Source organism: Sapajus apella, unplaced genomic scaffold, assembly GCF_009761245.1.
Source record: "Sapajus apella isolate SASKATOON/1434 unplaced genomic scaffold, GSC_monkey_1.0 scaffold9, whole genome shotgun sequence".
Classification (NCBI taxonomy): Eukaryota; Metazoa; Chordata; class Mammalia; order Primates; family Cebidae; genus Sapajus; species Sapajus apella.
Window position 1 is genome coordinate 20,368,056 of NW_022436949.1, and position 18,768 is coordinate 20,386,823.

Sequence of the window (18,768 nt, forward strand, 5' to 3'; positions counted from 1 at the left end):
AGAAACCATTAGTCATGAGGTCTGTCACAATTGCATTGGCAGCAAAAGTTCCAAAAACTGAAAACAAATTATTTTTTAAAAAAGAAATTAAAGTGGATGCAAGATTATTACAGCTATTATAATGGGGCTTTCAATCATTTGATTTGTTAATCAGAGACAGAAAGGGGTGTAATTACACGCTATGGGTGGGGATTGAACTAGATACTCATGGGAGAATATCATAAAGGTGAATCTCATCCATCACTTGCATTCGGGTAGGGAAAAAACCTAAGAATCCTGTCTTAGAGGATCTTCTCTGTCATTCCTCTCATTCAGGCATTTGACAGGACCATGTGGATGACCACTGGAAGTTACACTCTCTGAAAAGTGTGTTTCTTACTGAGGCTGGCTCCATGTGCTCTGGGAACTGGAAGACCACATAAAAACTTAATATTCTACCTTCAAGCTAAGAAGCTAGATTTACACTCACTTAATGTATTAGTTTTCTAGGGCCACATAACAAAATCTTGCAAAACTTCGTGGCTCAGAACAACACAAATTTATTGTTTCACAGTGTCTGTGGGTCTGCAGTCTGGGTATGGCTTACCTGGGTCCTCTGCTGACGGGCTTCCCAGGCTGAAATGAAGGTGTCAGCCAGGGCTGTGATATTATCAGAGGCTCAGGGTCCTCTTCCAAACTCACTGGCAGAATTCAGGACCTTGTGGTTTTAGGACAGAGGCATTTAGCAACTAGGACCCCCTTCCCACACTGTTCTCTGCCATGTGGCCTTCTCCACAACATGACAGTTTGCTTCTTTAAGGCCAACAAAAAAAAAATCTCTCTGACTTATTGTAAGAGCTCACCTAGTAAAGTTATGCCCTGCCAGGCTAATCTCTCTAATTTACAGCCAACTGATTGAATTATATCTGATAAATTCCTTTATGGTAGAGCCTACATTATTGTTTGACTGTATAACTGGGATAATGTGTATATACTAGTGGTAGGAAATCCTCAGGGCCGTTTTGAGAATCCTGCCTTCTACACACGAGATGGAAAACATTTCCTATTTTAATATTTGTTACTACTGTGTTGCTAATGAAATTCTTGAGAATCTAGGAACTGCGTTTTGGAATCTTTGTTTTGGGTTAAAAATTATCTTTACAAAACTAGTATAGAGAATATTTTCCTCTTCTTGGCCACTTGGATATATTTAAAATCAAAGGAACTTTTGTTTCTTTAATAGATTTTTTATTATGGTAAAACTGTGGAAAGTTGTGTGGGAAAATAAGACGAGTTAGATGCAAGAAATGTAGATCATGAAAGAGACTCCACAAGTAGAGGTCAAGGTACCATTAATTAAGAAAAGATTTTGTTGAATAGCCAGTCACCTGGATTAAATTAAGTCCATTTCCTTGGATACAAGGCGCCTGGACTCTGACAACCAATTTGTTATAGAATCCCTCTGCGCCTTTTCAGCAACCCACAGAAAATTTGGTATTCAATACTTTGAGTCCATAAATCCATTAAAAAATAAGAATGCACATTACTCTCTGGGAGGTCTGTTAGTTCTAATGAGCAAAGAATAAAATAATGATCTCACACAATGCTGCAGGTGTAGCATGTAAGAGCAACTTCAGTCACTGTGTGTGCAACTGATAATAGGTCTCCGGTGGAAGAACAGTTTTGGATATCCCTTTTCTCATATTTTCTTTTCTTATAAAGTAGCTGATGCCAAACTTAGCTCAATTGCTCATTTTGGGGGCCTTCAAACACTGCAGTCATGCTATTGGGCCTTTTGTTTAATATCTTATATCCATAAGCTGCTGGCCGGTCTATTCAGAGAGTTCAACCCTTTGTGTCTGCCCTTGGGAAAAGATGCAGCGCCTCAGTTTTGAGTCAAGAAGTACAGTTTCTCATCTTGACCCTGCCTCTTATTTACACTCAATTGCTGTGGTTCCATTTTTAAATGCCAATAAAGCTGAAAATGTCAATACTATTCCAAAAATAAATTTGTTTTTGTCCACAAGTAATTGTGAAGTCATTGTACAGGGAACTATGAAGTCTAGTTGAGTAGTGTTCTTCAAAGATTCATCTGTGTGTCTGATGTGAGACACATATAGAAATGGATGTCTTTGTAAATGATTATCTTGTCAATAGTTTCTAAAACACCAGCTTTTCAAGTGCAAAACAAAACAAAACAATACACACTTGGCTCTGGACTTGAAAAATATTAAAAACAGAAGGTTAATTTTAAAAATGAAAACGCTTTTATTGGGTTAACCAACACATAAATTGAAAAACAATAAAATTAATTAAAAACACTTGAGTTCTAGAAACACTGTTGCTAGCTGTCTTACTGCTTCTCCCTACCCCTCAGCAGATGGCTTGCTGAGAAAATGGACCACCACAGGCAGAATCTCTTCATTCTCACTTCCCAAACCTTCATTGCACACTTACCTCCAGGTGCTCCATGAATGGCTGTTTGAATGAATGGATACAGTTCCCTATTTTTTTTTTTTGACTCTTTGACACTTGTTAAGTAGAGGAAATGCTCTCCTCTTGCTTGACTAAATATTCTGGAGACTTTAAATCTTCCACCTGTGCTTTGGCTGCATTCTTCAAAGCAGTTATTGTGTCCTCCCATCAGGAACCTGGCTTCATCTGTCAATCCTTCTCTTGTATAACTTCTATCTCGCTTGGCTTTCTCCATTTTTCATTAACATGTAATGTGCTTCATCTCTCTTTTCTCTGATTTGTGTGTGTCTGTGTACACACATCTACCTATATACTTATTACCCATCCACACATGCCCATATTTATTTAGACATTTCCTAGTTATAACCATTTTGTTTGTGTGCTCTTATAAACATGTCCTTGTCTTCTTGCCCACATATGTGACAGTTTTCTCCAGGACACCAGTCCTCAAGGGTTCTAGCCAAGACCTATTAAAATAGAATTTCCAGAGGTATTTCTTAAAAGCCTCACAGGTAATTCTAATGAGGAGATTCAGCTGAGAGCTACAGCTCTAAGGTAAGTGAGAAGTAGAACATATGAGTAAGAGTCTATGTATATTTTGAATTTTGATAGATGTTGCACGATTACTCCCTAACATAGGTATGCCTATTTTCTTCTCCACAGTAAGAAGGATTTTTGTTTTGTGCTTACTTGATACCATATGGTATTGTCAGACTTTTTTCTTTTTAATTCTTCTCAATCCAGGTGTAAACTTGTGTTTTATATTATTTTGATTTTGATTTACCCAGTTACTGATATGAAGAACAATGCCTTTTAATTTATTTTTTTTCATTCTGGTTTTTTATTTCCTCTGTTAAGTGCCTGTTCACACATCTTGCCTATTTTTCTGTTGGTGTGCTTGTCTTTTTATTATCGATTTATAGGTGATATTTAATATATGTCTGTATAATCATTTCTGTCTATATGTAGAAAATATCTCCTCCCAGTCTATTGTTAGTCTTTTAAATTTGCAAATCCTTCAGTGAAACTGTTTTTATTTAGCTTTCATGTCTACTATTTGTGATACATTCTTCGTGTTTTTAGAACTAGAATTGACTATTCTTAGGCTTCTTCTCTTTCATGTAGATTTTAGTACCAATTTATGAAGTCTAGGGAGAATATGATGTTGGGACTCTGTAATTGCATTGAGTTGGTAGACTAATTGGCATCATTGAGCTACTGAGTTTTCCCTTTTTTGAAAATGGGGGTATCTTTCCATTTATGTAAGTCTTCTTTCATATCTCTTCAGTAATGTTCTTAAACTTCTTCATAAAGATCCTTCACTTTAAGATCCTTTTAAAATTTATTCCTTGATATCTATTTAGAGCTTTTATTGCTATTGTAAATTGGATCTTTCCATTATGATTTTTACTTGGTTATTACTGATGTCAAAAAAGAATATTGATTTTTACATGTTGGTACTTATCAAGTAATATTATAAGGTCATATTGACTCTAGAATGTCTTGGTTTTTTATGTATACAATTTTATTGACTGCAAATGAGAATTTTGTTTTTTTACTTTTCTAATCCTTATATCTCATGTCTTTTTCTTGTTTGTTTGTTAACTGTTTAGCTATTTGGAATGTCGAATAGAATAGTGTGTAAGGGCCCAGATCCCCCTTTAAGAACAGGTTTGTTGCCCAGCTCCTGGGAGCCCTGCCAGCAGACAGTTTTCAGCTGGTACCCCTTTCAGGGATTGTTATACCTGCAGAGAGCCACTCTATGCAAGGTCACACCTTTTCTGGGCTGGCCCGCATCAATGATGATAGATCTTGGCCCAGCTTTGGGACAACTCCCAAGAGCCATTCTAGCTCCATAGCTCCCAGGGTTGGCTGAAGCTATTACTGGACCTACTTACAGTTCGGCTTTTCCCTTGCCCAGTCCTGCTTCCTTCTTTATCTTCTGATTGGTGTTGATTCAAGGACACTTCTTAATAAATCCTCTGCAAGCTAAACTCCATTTCAGAGCCTGCTTCCTAGAGCACGAACTATGATGTAACAACTGCGGGCATCTTTGAGCTTTGTAGAGAATGCCTTGCTAGCAATCAGAGTTTGAGGCCCAAGCAAGAGAGAATTTCTCTGGGTTGTTTGAGCAGAATGTAATCCCCATGAATGTGAGGATGTTTACCTGTTTTATTTACTAATGTACTACATGTACTTATACAGGAAAAAAAATACATTGAAGGGATATAGGGTCACTTAGAAATGACAGGGAAAATCAGAGACATAGGCTTGGAAGAGCAGAAAAAAAATCAAGGGAGATTTGAAGGTCATGACCATAGCCAAACTCAAATATCTGACATGGACACTGCTACTCCAATGGGCATCCCCTTGTACCACTGCCACCGAATACTATGTGGTGCTACCTCCCCTGCTGAAAGGAATCCTCTACTGTTCTTTTTGAGTCATCTTACTTTCTTTGGAACCAAAATCCAGAAGGGAATGGCATGGTGGTCCTAATCCTCGCTGCCATGGCATGGATCTTTTCAGCTTTAGAAGTGGAAGGGGGCTCTGTCCCCCACTAAGATTATTGAAATCAAGAACTTTCCAAATAGCAAGAAAAGCTGAAATTCTGGGCAGCAAAAAAAACATCAAAAATATTCATTGCAGCTTCTAAAATTTTACTTGTAGGCAGCTTGTGCTGGTAAACACTTAACAATTGGTACTCCAGAAGAAAGAAGCACTGATGTGTAGCATTTGCCAATTTCTGGGGTAAAAATACTCTTAACATGGCTCATTTCAAGCTACCAATGTGATGTATCTTCACATGCAGAATTGGTAAGATATGAAATCTGTCCTCTCCTAAGCCATCATGAGCTGGCTCCTGAATACCACTGCAATAGTACAATGAGAGTTGTAAGTTCCAGTTCTTTTCTTTTTTTTTTTTTTTTGTAAAAAATGACAAGAAATCCCATATTCCCCTTTGGTCACAGCCTGTCACAGCTGATTGACATGGAAAGATTCTCTAATGTCTGCAAGCTGCACGACCTCAAATCATTCATCCCTCACCTCTACTTTAAGTCCATCCCCTTCAGTATGTATTATCCAATTAGGATACGGTGGCTAAATGTCCTGCACAATTTCCTGCACTTAAATTGTGTTCTGCAACAATCTCTACCATGAACTTCTGTTGTCCTTCGTGAAACTCCTCTGTTAGCACCTGCAACACCACATTCTCCTGTGTTCTGTCTGATCCTCTACCTGGCCCTTCTTGGTCTCTTTTATGACTATCCCATTTCTGGACCTCCCCACAAATGCTGGGATTCTCCACAGATCTTTCTTGGCCTCTTTTCATACTCAACATCACTATCTATAAAAGAAACTCTTCATTCAAAATTTCCAGCCCTGTTCTTTACATTGAGGTTCAGATCTATACAACTAGTCCAAACTGCTTTGGGAATATTTTGCCTGAAAGTCTCCTAGACATTTCAAACTTGACATCCTTAAAATGGAACCCGTTACCTTCCACCCAGCTTACTCCCTTGCTCCACTCTCACCTTTTCCTTCCACCCCAACCAAAACCTTTTCTCCTTCTGTGTTTCTTATAAAAGCCAGAAACATATGAGCGATCTTCAAGTCCTATCTTTTTCAGCTCACATAAAATTATTACCTACTCTTGTAGATTCTTCCATTTTCAATGCCATGCCTTAAAATGAAACCACCATTTACCCTTGAAAAATGTTAATATCTTCCTCCTTGGCTTTCTTGACCCACTACAAGTTATTGACTCCAAGATCCAAGTGTTCTTTTCAAAGTCACTTCTGATATTACCTTTCTACTAAAAATCTTTCAACGATACCCAACAGTTCTTAGGAAAAAAAAAATACTTAACCAAGACATTCACGGTCAACGTTGCTGTTTATGATTTACCCCTGAGCATTCATTGCCAAGCCTAGCTTCCTGATGTATAGCAGTAAAGTGGCTTCAGAAATTGATCCTTGCTTCAGAGGCAGCTGCTGCTTAGTTCTGACAATCATGATTGATTTGGGAAACGTGGGCTGAGACAATTAATGCTGAGCATTCCCCTGATGACATGTATTGGTGGAGCTGTGGATGTGGTATCTAAGTTGAGCCAATCTGAGACCAAAGTGAGGAAGTTTATTCCATGAATAAGAGCGTTCTCTCTTTTCATGTTGAGGTAAACAACAACAACAACGTAGCCTTGAGTATTCTTGGCCACTACCTTAATAAGCTAAAATTGGTGCTGTGGAAGGCAAAGCTGAATGACAGGAGAAACCAACCAATACTGAACATGCGTGACTTACCTTATTTTTTATAACTGATTTGAAATTACTCTGAAGATTATCAGACTCTTCATGTTACAGTTTCATCTTCATCTCTCCTTATTTGGCCTCTTGCTCTCAAAGTGTTGTCTGGGGAGCAGCAGCATGGATCATCAAAGAATTTGTTAGAAACACAGACCTCAGGCCCACTGTAGACCTACTGCATCAGAATCTGCATTTTAATAAGATCCCTAAATGATCATATGCACGTTAGAGTTTGAGAAGCATTTGACTCGGGTGTGGGGGGGCGGTTCTTAAAATTACGGCTCCAGATCTGCAGCATCAGCATCACCTGGAAATTTATTAGGAATACAAATGCTTAGGCCCCACCAGACCTGCTAAATCAGAACCTCTGGGGGTGGGGTCCAGAAATCTGTGTTTTGATGGCTCTGAAATTTGTCTTCCGCTACTGTGCATAGGATTTGTATTTTTAGTTGATGCTGATATTACCTGTTCCTAGACAGTTCTTTGGTAACTACTGCTCTACATTCCTGGTTCCTAGAGTTGGCCGCATATTAAAGTTAGCCAGAGAGCTTTAGAAATGACTGATCTCTGCATCTCACCTCTAGATAATTCTGACTTGATATGGAGTACAACCTGGGCATTGGAGAGTTTTCAAAGCTCCTCAGGTTATTCTAATTTTCCCAAATTTAAGGCCATTGATCAATACACTAACCATTACTAAATTACTTTTGCTGTTTCTCTAAAGCCAAAGAGCTTTCAGTTTTTTTTCTAGACCAATTCATTTGTTCCCCGCCCCCACCTTTCCTATACCTGACTGATCTGTATTTGCTGTTGATGAGTCAGTGCAGGTGTCACCTATTGCCAATACTTTTCCCTATTGGCCAAATTTAGATTAAGTACCCATCACCCTCATCATCTACTTATGTGATATCCAAGGCTCTTCACCATTGTATTCTGCTTTATTTCTTTGGAACTGCCTTTCTCGTAGGATTACAGTTTTTTTGAGGTCATGCTTTTTTTTTTTTTTTTTTTTTTAGTGTGGCAGGTCAGTCATATACACTATTTTATTTCTTGTCTCTAAACAAGACCTGCATTAAAAAATGGGTGCTCAATAAGTATTTGTTGAATAAACACATTATGACAAATTATGTCTTCTACTTCTTGGTGATTGTCCTTCTGTCTGGTAGATATATTAGCTTCTTAAAAAAATACCTACCCGGTGCCATGAAGCGTGCCTGTAGTTCAAGGTACTCGGAAGGCTGAGGCAGGAGGATTCTTGAGCCCGGGAGTTCAAGACCAGCTTGGGCAACATAGTGAGACCCATCTCTATTTTTTAGAAAATAAACATCATAACCTTTCATAATTGCTTCTTAAAGGAATTCCTTTAATTTTAAACCCCCAAATAAAAGTAGAAAATGCCATAGACATAAGAAATTAAAACTAGGTAAACTTAGTTAATGCCATTGATTTACTACTGAGAACAGCACACAGTGTAAATTGAGCCATTTTTCACTAAGACTGAATTACCCGGATGACTATATATAGCATCAATGTGATTAAGAGCCTGGTTTTGGGAGTAGACAATTCAGCTTTGCCACTTGCTCATCGTGTGTCTCTAGGTAGCTGCTCAACTTCTTTAAGCCTTAGTATTGTTATCCCTAAGGTCCACATTGTAATGTCTGCCTCACAGGGAAATGTAATGAGACAATACTTATCAGGTAAGTAGCACCATATGTGGGATGTGTAAGTGCTCCATGTGTGGGAACCAAGAGCCATTAGGGTATTTCCAAATTCCATTTAGACTTTACTTCCATCTTTGGTAAAGTTTAGGTAGGTACAGTCTACTGCCATCTTTGCTGATCTAATTCTTTTTTTTTTTTTTTTGAGACGGAGTTTCGCTCTTGTTCCCCAGGCTGGAGTGCAATGGCACGATCTCGGCTCACCGCAACCTCCACCTCCTGGGTTCAAGCAATTCTCCTGCCTCAGCCTCCCAAGTAGCTGGGACTACAGGCGTGCGCCACCATGCCCAGCTAATTTTTGTATTTTTAGTAGAGACGGGGTTTCACCATGTTGACCAGGGTTGTCTTGATCTCTTGATCTTGTGATCCACCCACCTCAGCCTCCCAAAGTGCTGGGATTATAGGCGTGAGCCACCGTGCCCAGCCTAATTCTTTTAAAAAATATACATGTGGGAGCCTTTGCATTTTATATTTAACTATGGATTAACCAGGGGCAAAAACAGAAAGAAACTGTCTCCAGACGTAGTCCCTCCCTACTACCCCCACAAACCTCTGCTCTTACAGTTATTAGTTTCATTTCTTTCTCCAGAACAATAGCTACTTTCCAAAGTAATGAAACTCCCCCAAAGATGGCCAGAAGGAACAGAAGGTTCAGAGGGCTAATCTGTGGATAACTGGCCCATAGGCAGCTAATTATTGATTCTACTTGAAAGTTTCAGGGATGCAGGCCTCCATAGCAGATACCAAGCTGAGTAAGAGGAAAGAAATCACACAATTTCCCTGGAGGTTGAGTTGTAACCCACAGCTATAAAATATAGCCCTTTGTGTGCTGAATGCTGAACCAGGACACATTAAGACAAGAAATGTTTATTTACAGGCATCAATAAAGTGAAAGCATAAGCCATATGAACAGAATTGGGCTGGTCAAGGACAGCTAATTCCTGCAAATACCCTGTTACTCATTGAATGTAAATGATCTACTTCTGTATTTTATCGTGTTTACACAGTGATATTTTGTGGTGGCTGCTTCCAGGTTTATGTGTGTTTTTAATCTGGGAAAGTCCAGGGTTTATTCAACTCTTACGTTGAATGAAAGGTCATTAGTAAAAATCAGGAACCAATCTAAACTGAAAAGATAGCAAGTTTGTCCAAATGTGTTTTAACTTATTTCAGTAGTTTCTTTAGAAATCTATCATCTTGACACAAGAAATGGCTTCTCACATTGTAAATAAAAGATCAAGATTGTTTTGGCTATTCAAGGTCTCTCATAGTTTTATATGAATTTAAGATATTTTTTTTCCATTTTTGTGAAAAATTGGTGGAATTGTGATAGGTATTGAACTGAATCTGTAGATCACTTTGGGTGGTATGGTCATTTTCACAATATTAAGTCTTCCAATCCATGAACACAAAACATCTTTCCATTTGTTTGTGTTTTGTTCCATTTCTTTCATCAGTGTTTTATAGTTTTCAGTATATGACTTCCTTTGTTAAATCCGTCAGTTGAAAACAGCAGATATTTTGATTAAACAAGCATCAACAACACCCTCAAATGGTGCCTTCTGCTTTCATTAAAGTCACAGAGCGTACCTTTGCATAGATATGCCAGGTGAAAGGGGATAAAGTGAGAGAGAAAGAAGCAAAACTCCAAACTGCAGATACCACATTTTATTTAAATGATCTGTTGACCAATGAAGTAGCTACTGTACATTATCCACGTTTTACAGATAAAGAACCAGAGAATCAACAAGCCTGACTTGCTTACCTAAGACCAACACAGTAAGCCATAGGGTGGGGCACACGGGGTGGGGGGGCACGAAGCCTTGGTGTATTCACCTAGTTGAATCCTGTGCCTCCCTCTACAATAATAATATTTTTATGCTTCTTTAGAAGAAAAAAAATGTCGTGTGTGTGTGACTTTTCTTTATTTATTGTACAACTCAACACCTGTAGTAGATGAGTTCTTTAGCATATAGTGGTTAAACATGGGCTTGAGTTCTAGGCCCGCCTGCCGGTCATGTGACATTTGACAAATTTGTTTAACTTTGTGGACACCAGTTTCCTTATCTGTAAGTGGGAACAATATTGGTAGCAGAATTGTTGAGCAGATAAAAGTAATTATAATAAGGTAAAGCTCAAAGCATAGTGCTTGATGCATGATAAATGCCTCCAAAATGTTGACTCTTGATTGTAAGCACATTCTTCACTTAAGGCTTTGGGTAAGGTGCATATAAAGAATACAAAGACAAAAAGGACAAGATTATCATTCTTGAGGAAACTGGCCAGAAAAGAGAAGGGCATAGAGGTTTTAAATATGGCATAGGGGTTTTATTTAATATAGGAAGAGATATTTAGGGGGGCTGGATTTTTGTATACCAAATAAATGTGTGCTTTACATACCTGAAAAATACTAGTTTTCTATGAAATTTCTACACTGTGAAAATTCGCCCTACTGAATTCCAGCTCCATAATATTATTACACCTAACATTCTGTTCAAAGTCAGGGAGAAAAAGGTGTCATCCCAAATTACAGAGTGGTTTAGGAAGTTGCAAAGAACACCAAGTGAATTTACTCAGATATATAAAATCTGTTTTTTCATGCCACGTGTCTAATGTAAATATGCCTGGCAAGGCATTAGCAATTTTTAAAAGGTTTTATTTATTCTTCTGCTACTTTGATCTGTTCTCAGCCACACCTCAGAGGGACGATAAATCCTCCTAGAGGAAAGGACAGTTTACAGAAAAAAATGAAAAACAAAACAAAAACAAAACAAAAAAACCCAGGTATTCTACAATTCTCGTAACTTGTGCTTTTGCATTTCTAGTCTTTTCCTCTTTGGTTCTTTTTTTTTTTTTTTTTTCCAGTTGGCATTTGATAGTGGTTTGCTTCCTAATAGCAAACTGAGTAGGGAAAACTAATGGACTGATTTGCCCAGAACCCTGAAACAAGATACATACTTTTATTAAAACAATTTGTAGGAAATTTCTTTTATAAACATTTTTCATTTAGCTATTTCATCTGGGTATTAAATGGAATAGTCCATCTGAGTATTAGATTGTGTAGACTCTTGTGAAAATGTGTGTGTTTTGAGGATTCTTCCTACTCAACTAGGAATTGCTTGTTGAATAACAAGCCCTTTACTTCTCAGGCAGAATATTCCAAGGCAGAACCATATATTAGGTAAAGATTAGTTTTCAGGACTCTTATCTCTCTTTTATATAACTTTGCCAACTTCTCCTTCTACCTCTTGCCACTTCTACAATGCCCAATTTCCACAGCTAACCAGAAGCAAGAGTTGAGTGTTTTTCATTGTCTTCATTCTCTTAATCCAAACTTCCTCTTCCAAATACATTTACAGATACATTCCTACTAAGGTGTGACGTTTGCCCTTTGAGGCTTACTTAGCACATGATAAGAAGCCTTAGGCAAATACATGAAGTCTAACGTATAATTTCAGACACTAACTGAACAAATAGGAATATATATTTACTAAGGAGATGGGCTAGAGAGTATTTTTAGCTGCTCCCCAAATAAACTAGCTATTAATCTGTGTTGCTGAAGCCAGGTGCCACCTCATATTTAAGTCCTTCTGATCTTTGTCCTAGCATCGTAGATATCATCGTTACAAGCACTAATATCACCTTCTCTTTCCAGGAGACAGGATGGGAGATGGGCCAAAATGCCTTGTAAAGCAATGATATTGACACAAGGGTCTTTGCCTTAGGTCTGATGGAGAACTTAGGACTCAAGGTCAGGGTGTTCTGAGAGAGGTAGAGGGACCGAGTCACCATGCACTTGCTCCTTCTCTCAAGTTCATGACATAGACAATACTGCAGTCTTGGGAAGGAAGCACAGGGGGGCAGAGAGTGGCAGGAATGAATCCTGAACTTATCCTCCTGTGGAGTAAAGTTCTTTCTCTCTATGACCAATGATAACAAGCCCTTCCCGATGGCCGTCTTTGTGCCAGGCCCCACACTGAACACCTCTGTGTGCTTCATGCATGTTATCCTGTGCACGCCTCACAACATCCGGGGAGACGGTGTTTTTACCCCATGTGTTAAGATCTGTTTTCTCCAGCAAGGCATTTACAGACATCACTCTGCTGGCCAACTGAATAACCAATATCTAAAACCACTTCCACCTGGTCTTAGAGTGAATGATCTTTCCACCGCTCTAACACTTTAAATATCAGACGTTGACCTTCTGTAGCAAACACGAAGGCTGTAGCTCTACCAGTATATTTCAGCAAAAGTTTCTTTCTTAAACTCTCCATCCTGAAAACACTCACAGTTACAACAGTCTGCCTAGTTCACTTGGTACATCTGGAGAAGAATCTATTCAATTTTGGTGGAAAGTCTTATTTTTTCCCCCATGGAGTCAAAAATGCCATCATCATATCATTCGTCTTGAACCAACTGAGGCCACTCTCAATTTTTTATACATTTGCCTCAAACATGCATATCTGTGAACTGATGCCAATAGGCCAGTGACATTTTCTAAAATCGAAGGCAGGGAAAGCTCACATCCAACGCATTCTAGAGAAGGGAAACTATAAGAAATCTAATGGGGGAGCCCTTCTTTAGCTGATAAGGAAGTGAAGAGATGCCAAACACCCATGCCTGTGTGGAGCTTTATGGAGCAGTTAACCTTGAGACTTACCTGTATGCAAAGATAAAACTGCAACTTCTGAGTAACAGGTTTATAAGCTTTACAAATACTTTGGTTTCACTCCTTGTGCTTTTATCTACTTCTGGATTTTATTACTGTTTTCTGTCCAGCTATAACAGACTGCCAGGGATTAAACAGTGAAAAGAAGTCAAAAGGTTTCCTTTGTCATCTTGCACGTCTTTAAGGTTTTAATAGAGAGGCATACCTTCCACCGGTTAGAAATTCACAGAAAATACTGTCCCCTTCCCCACATGGATGACGAGCATTTTATGAATGACAGTCCTCAGATAAGGGACAAAAAAAGTCATCACAGTGGCTCCCCAAGGTTACGGTGAAAAGTAACTTGCCCACGTTTAGCAGTTCACTGCACATACACAACATCTAAATAAATACTTCATGTGATACAGCTGGTATATTTGTGCATAAATACGTCACAGTGAAACATCATAAAATAAGAAACTATTGTTTGGATATATGTGAATAAAGACGCAGCCACATCCGTGTAGAAGATGAAGCAAAAATAAAAATAAAAAAGGAAATGCCAAAATTTTTCAGGCCTCATCTGTACTGAGTGATTCTAATATTACAGAATCCTTCACAAAAGACAGGAAATGACAACCTTAAAGGAAAAATACATGAATATTGGAAGCAGAAAGAAAACATCAATGAATGGTGTGTGGAGGTGGCCTGTTCACACTTGCCCTAGCTATGAGGAAGTATTGCATAAGGCCATTCCTTCTTGTTCTTCTAGTGCTGTCACAGGGACAAGTTACTAATCCATGTGAATGCTATGACTTCAGAAAAACATTTCTGACTAGGACAGTTCTACCTACTCAGCAAGAGTGATAGGCAACATTTTTTTTTTTTTTACTTGAAGAAAACAATTTTTTTCTGATTGCAGTGAATTCCGTACACCAGCTGCCATTCCAAGTTTCACAATTCTTTATCGTATGTTTCTAAAATCCAACCCATAATCAAATAATCAAAGGAAAGCCATTTATAAATAGCGACCTACATGTGAGGTACAGTAACCGTTCAGCACTTTCCTAATGTAAATTTGTCCTAAGGATTTTCTTCTGAAAGATGCAAAAGTGTCAAATAAATGAAATGTATTTTTTCTCTAATTGGCATAAGACTTTGTGGATTGAAATAATGAGACAGTAATCTGGTGATAATCAGTGTGGTCACTGGCAGAAAGTTAGATCAGAAACTTTTGGATAAAATAAAGGACTTTTATACTTAATCATAAAGCGTATAGACAGGGAAATTCCAGGGAAAGTTTACAGTTTGATAATAAGCCTCCCACTGATAATAATTTTGACATGTGAATATATTAGTTATTATCAATTATTAGGCTTAAGAAAATATGTTTGTGTGGGTGCCTCTAAAATATAACCTAATTTTTAAAAAAATTACTAGAACATTCATTTTTAGAAATAAAAATATCACCAACTTCATATTGCATAAATAATAAAGTCCAAATTCCAGAATTTAGCTTTATGTTGTTTTATTTTATTTAGAGACAGGGTCTTGCTTTGTGGTCCAGGCCGGAGTGCAGCGTTGAACTGCTGGTCTCAAATGATCTTTTCACCTGAGCCCTTTGAATAGCTGGGACTATGGGCCTGCAACACCAAGCCTAGCTAATTTTCTTTTTAGTTTTTGAAGAGATGGGGGTCCCAACATATTGCCCAGACTGGTCTTGAACTACCGGGCTCAAGCAATTCTCCTGCCTTGGCCTCCCAAAGTGCTGGGATTACAGTCATGGGCCAGCACACTTGGCCAGAATTTAGCTTTTAGATTTCTGTAATCTCTGTACTTTCAGATTACAGAGTCCTTATTAAATCTTATCTATTATTTGGATCATTTATGTAACTATCACTTTTTTTGAATGCTTAATACATGCTAGGATCTGTGGATTCAAAGATGAATAAGGCACAATTTCTACTTTCAAACAGCTCACAATCCAGCAAATAACTACTTACCACATTACAAGGGCAATATTTAGGTGTGTTTAAGGGCCAAGAGGAAATACTGACCACTTCTTATCTAGATGGACAATGGATTCAGGGAGGGAAGGTAAAGTTTAATTTAGAATTCACCAGGTAGACACACAGAAAAGGATGTTCAAGGCAGGGGAACCACATATGCTGAGGCATAAGCGACAGGAATGTGGATTTGTTCAAATACAGACTATTGTCTATATTTGTTTGTTTGACAATTGCTGCAACACAGAGGACAGGGATTTGACATCTTCCAAATGCGGTTCATCCATTCATTCTTTTTTCACGGCGTATTCTGCTGTTTCTCCAGATCAAAGTGGACAATGTTGTTGCTTATGGGAACGTTATCTACATACAATGTGTATCTCAGGGGACACAGGGGCTGGTTGATTACCTGTGTTACAGAGCTACTCTCGCCACCCTTAAACTTCCATTATGCTTTAGCCAGTTCTGGTGGTGCTTATCCATTTATCGTTTATACTAGGGAAATTGCGTATGTATCGATCTACCCTAATAGGATATAATAACTTACTTTAGATGAGGGACTATGTCTTAGGTACAAAACTTTATGCCTCACATCAATTAGTATAATCTTTTTACAGAGTAATAACTCAAACGTGCTCTTCCTTATTTTATGTATATAAAAATTGTTATCAGTAATCATAAGAACATAGATTTGAGTGGTTGAATAGAATACACAGACTTCAAGTAATTTCTTAACCATTTCTTCCATGTTTTAGATATATCAAATATAATTTGAATATTCACTTGTATAATGCAGAATATTGGTACACATAACACAAAAGAGTCCATATCAGTGCTCAAATGACTGGATTCATTCATGCTGAACACAGTACAAAGAAATGGCTCTAAATCAGCCACGAAGGGTGAAGGAAGGTACACAGGCCCTAATTCAGCAACAGAATGCACCGGCCACACTGACGTAAGCTTTCAGGACCCTGGGGATGATCAATAATGTTTAACACTCCTCGGCCACGTCTACCTTATGACCAGGTAATGGCCAAGTTCAAGAGGGCATAGCAGCCAGAGGCAGCGTCAAGCCTGCCCTTGAGATGTTGGGACAAGCTTGGGTCTTTGGTACAGACTGAAAGCTCTGAGGGACTGGGATAGAACAGCAGCTCATGGCACAGACCTTCTGTGCCTTGCAATCCTCTTCAAGACAATGGATTGCAATCTGTGCATGTGAACTGCAGCTACAATAAGAGAAAAGGGGGCGATTCTGATGACTATAGGCCTATTTAAACAATTCTGGGGCTCTCCTGAGTAAATGTTTTCAGCAAATATTGCTGATGTCAACATGGCCTCATAAAACTGGGTTTCTCTCTTTTGTACATGTACGCACACACACACAAACACACTCAACATGGTGGATCTATAAAAGAAAAAAGATCATGTAAAAGTTGTTCCTGTTCAAGGAAAATGCAATTTATTTCAGAAATAGACAATTATTCAAGTGTATGAGCTGTGTAGGCGTTCATTGGTGAATTTAGACTAAACAGGAAGTGATGTAAATTATAGTTATTACACTGCTGGGAGAGAAATATATTAAATCCAGACAGCACACGAACTAAGCACAAGGAGCTCATTGTGTTGAAGGAAACCACGCACTTCGGGGGAAGACAATGCACTATATAGTATGAAAACTCTCCATGGCCATTTGGGACTAAAATAATTGTTTAGGGAGAATGATTTTGTCCTAGCACTGAAATATTTTTTTCTCTTCTGATAAAGCCCCAAGGTATTCTAAGCTGAAGTACATCGCTGCTCCTGTACTTTCAACTATTTCACGTGGTTTTTTTGTAGTCTTCAAATTGGAGAGAATAAGAAACAATGAAGCCATTGGATTAGAAATCATGGCTATGGCAAAACAGCTAGAGTAAAAGTGAAACCTGAGAATGTTACTGAATTATCTATCACCTGTGTAATTCCAGCTATCATTGAAGTATCCAAGAATCACCCTGATAGAAGAAATATGGACACATAAATTGCCCTGAGAGAAAAATAACATCATGTGATCTAGTCCATGAAATTTGTCTCATTGGAGGCTCTTATTTGTACAACAGAGACTCCTGGGGTGAGCTGAAAAACAAATAAAAAACAAAGCTGGAGAGCTGCTTTGGCTGCTTGTGTGGCCAACAAAGAACAGTCAGAAAATCAGGCCAAAGACATATAAATCTAATGTCCAATTTACCATTTGGTTACAAAGTCATATCCAAAATGAAGTAATTGAATGGGTTCATTTTAGCCTTGCAAGTCTTAGTACGTTTCACAAGCGTAGAGCAAGATAGACTTTTTTATTGGTCCTTTCCTTAACTGAATATTTCTAAAATGGCACAACTAAAATCTTTACAAAAAAATTAGTAAACATGTACTTAATAGCGTATGGCCTCAATTTTCAAAGAGCCTTATAATCTTCTAGCGAGTGATTTCTTCTGTAAGGTTGGTGTTGAACTCACCAGGTGGTGAGGCTGTCACTGGGAGAGGAAATGATTTCTGCAAGACCCTTTCCTAGCGCTCAAAGCAGGGCCAGATTGGGGAGCGTGAACACAAGGGTACACTGAGCCTCCCAACTGAGGGGAAGAGAGGAGGCTTCAGTGGTTATGGAGTGGGACTGGCGGCCCCCATTGCTCTCTCCAGTTCCCCTGAATACAGCAGAACAACTTCACAGAACTTAGTGTTTATTTGGAAATGGGTTCGAGTCAGTCATAAAGTGAGCCAAAATCAATTTTCGTCTCTGATTTGTACGAGTTATTAAGCTACACTCTGGTTTGTTGAGTATGAAATGAAGGATAATATTCTTTTGGGTATATTTATATTGATACATACATAATCAAAGCTTTTGTTGAATGTTTTATGATAGTCATTGCTGGTCTCTCTTCCACCTCAATCTCTGCTCCCCACCTCCCATCGTTTCTCCATCTCTGTAACTCATACCCCTTTAGTGACTAAGGACACCGAACCTGGAACCAGACTGACTGGGAAAGTCACCAACCCTCAGTGCCTCACCTTTTCATTGGTAAAATTAGGTTAATAAAAACAGAACTCAGGATTTTTGTAATGAAGAAAGGGAACAAACATAATGCTTAAAACATTACCTTGCATCTGGGAAACACTCAAATATTATTTTAAAAATTATTATCTATCACCTATCACCATTCTATATAATTATTAATAGTATTTAATACCATTCCTTTTGTAGAATGGATTTTTCTAGTTCTCTGATTAAAAGACACTAGTAAGATACTTAAATAGATTTTCAAGTGATTATTTGAACAATTATTTAAAGATATTTTACTCATTAATGGTATTTTCAAAAGCCTTTATAACCCGGTTTTCTTAAAAAATCGACAGAAATTAGCTAACTGCAGCACGTGCTAGATGAATCATTCTATACATAAAGGATATGTAAAGTGTGAAGAAATTATAATCCTAAGGATTCAATTCTGGGCTCTGAAAGATGCATTTTTCATATCACTTTACATTTCCGAACTACTTTTTAGTTTTATATTCATTAAAATATTAAGTTTGCAATCCCTCCTTAGGTGCTGTGCTGGCTGTTAGGAAATAAAAATGTTACTTTTTTTTTTTTTTTTTTTTTT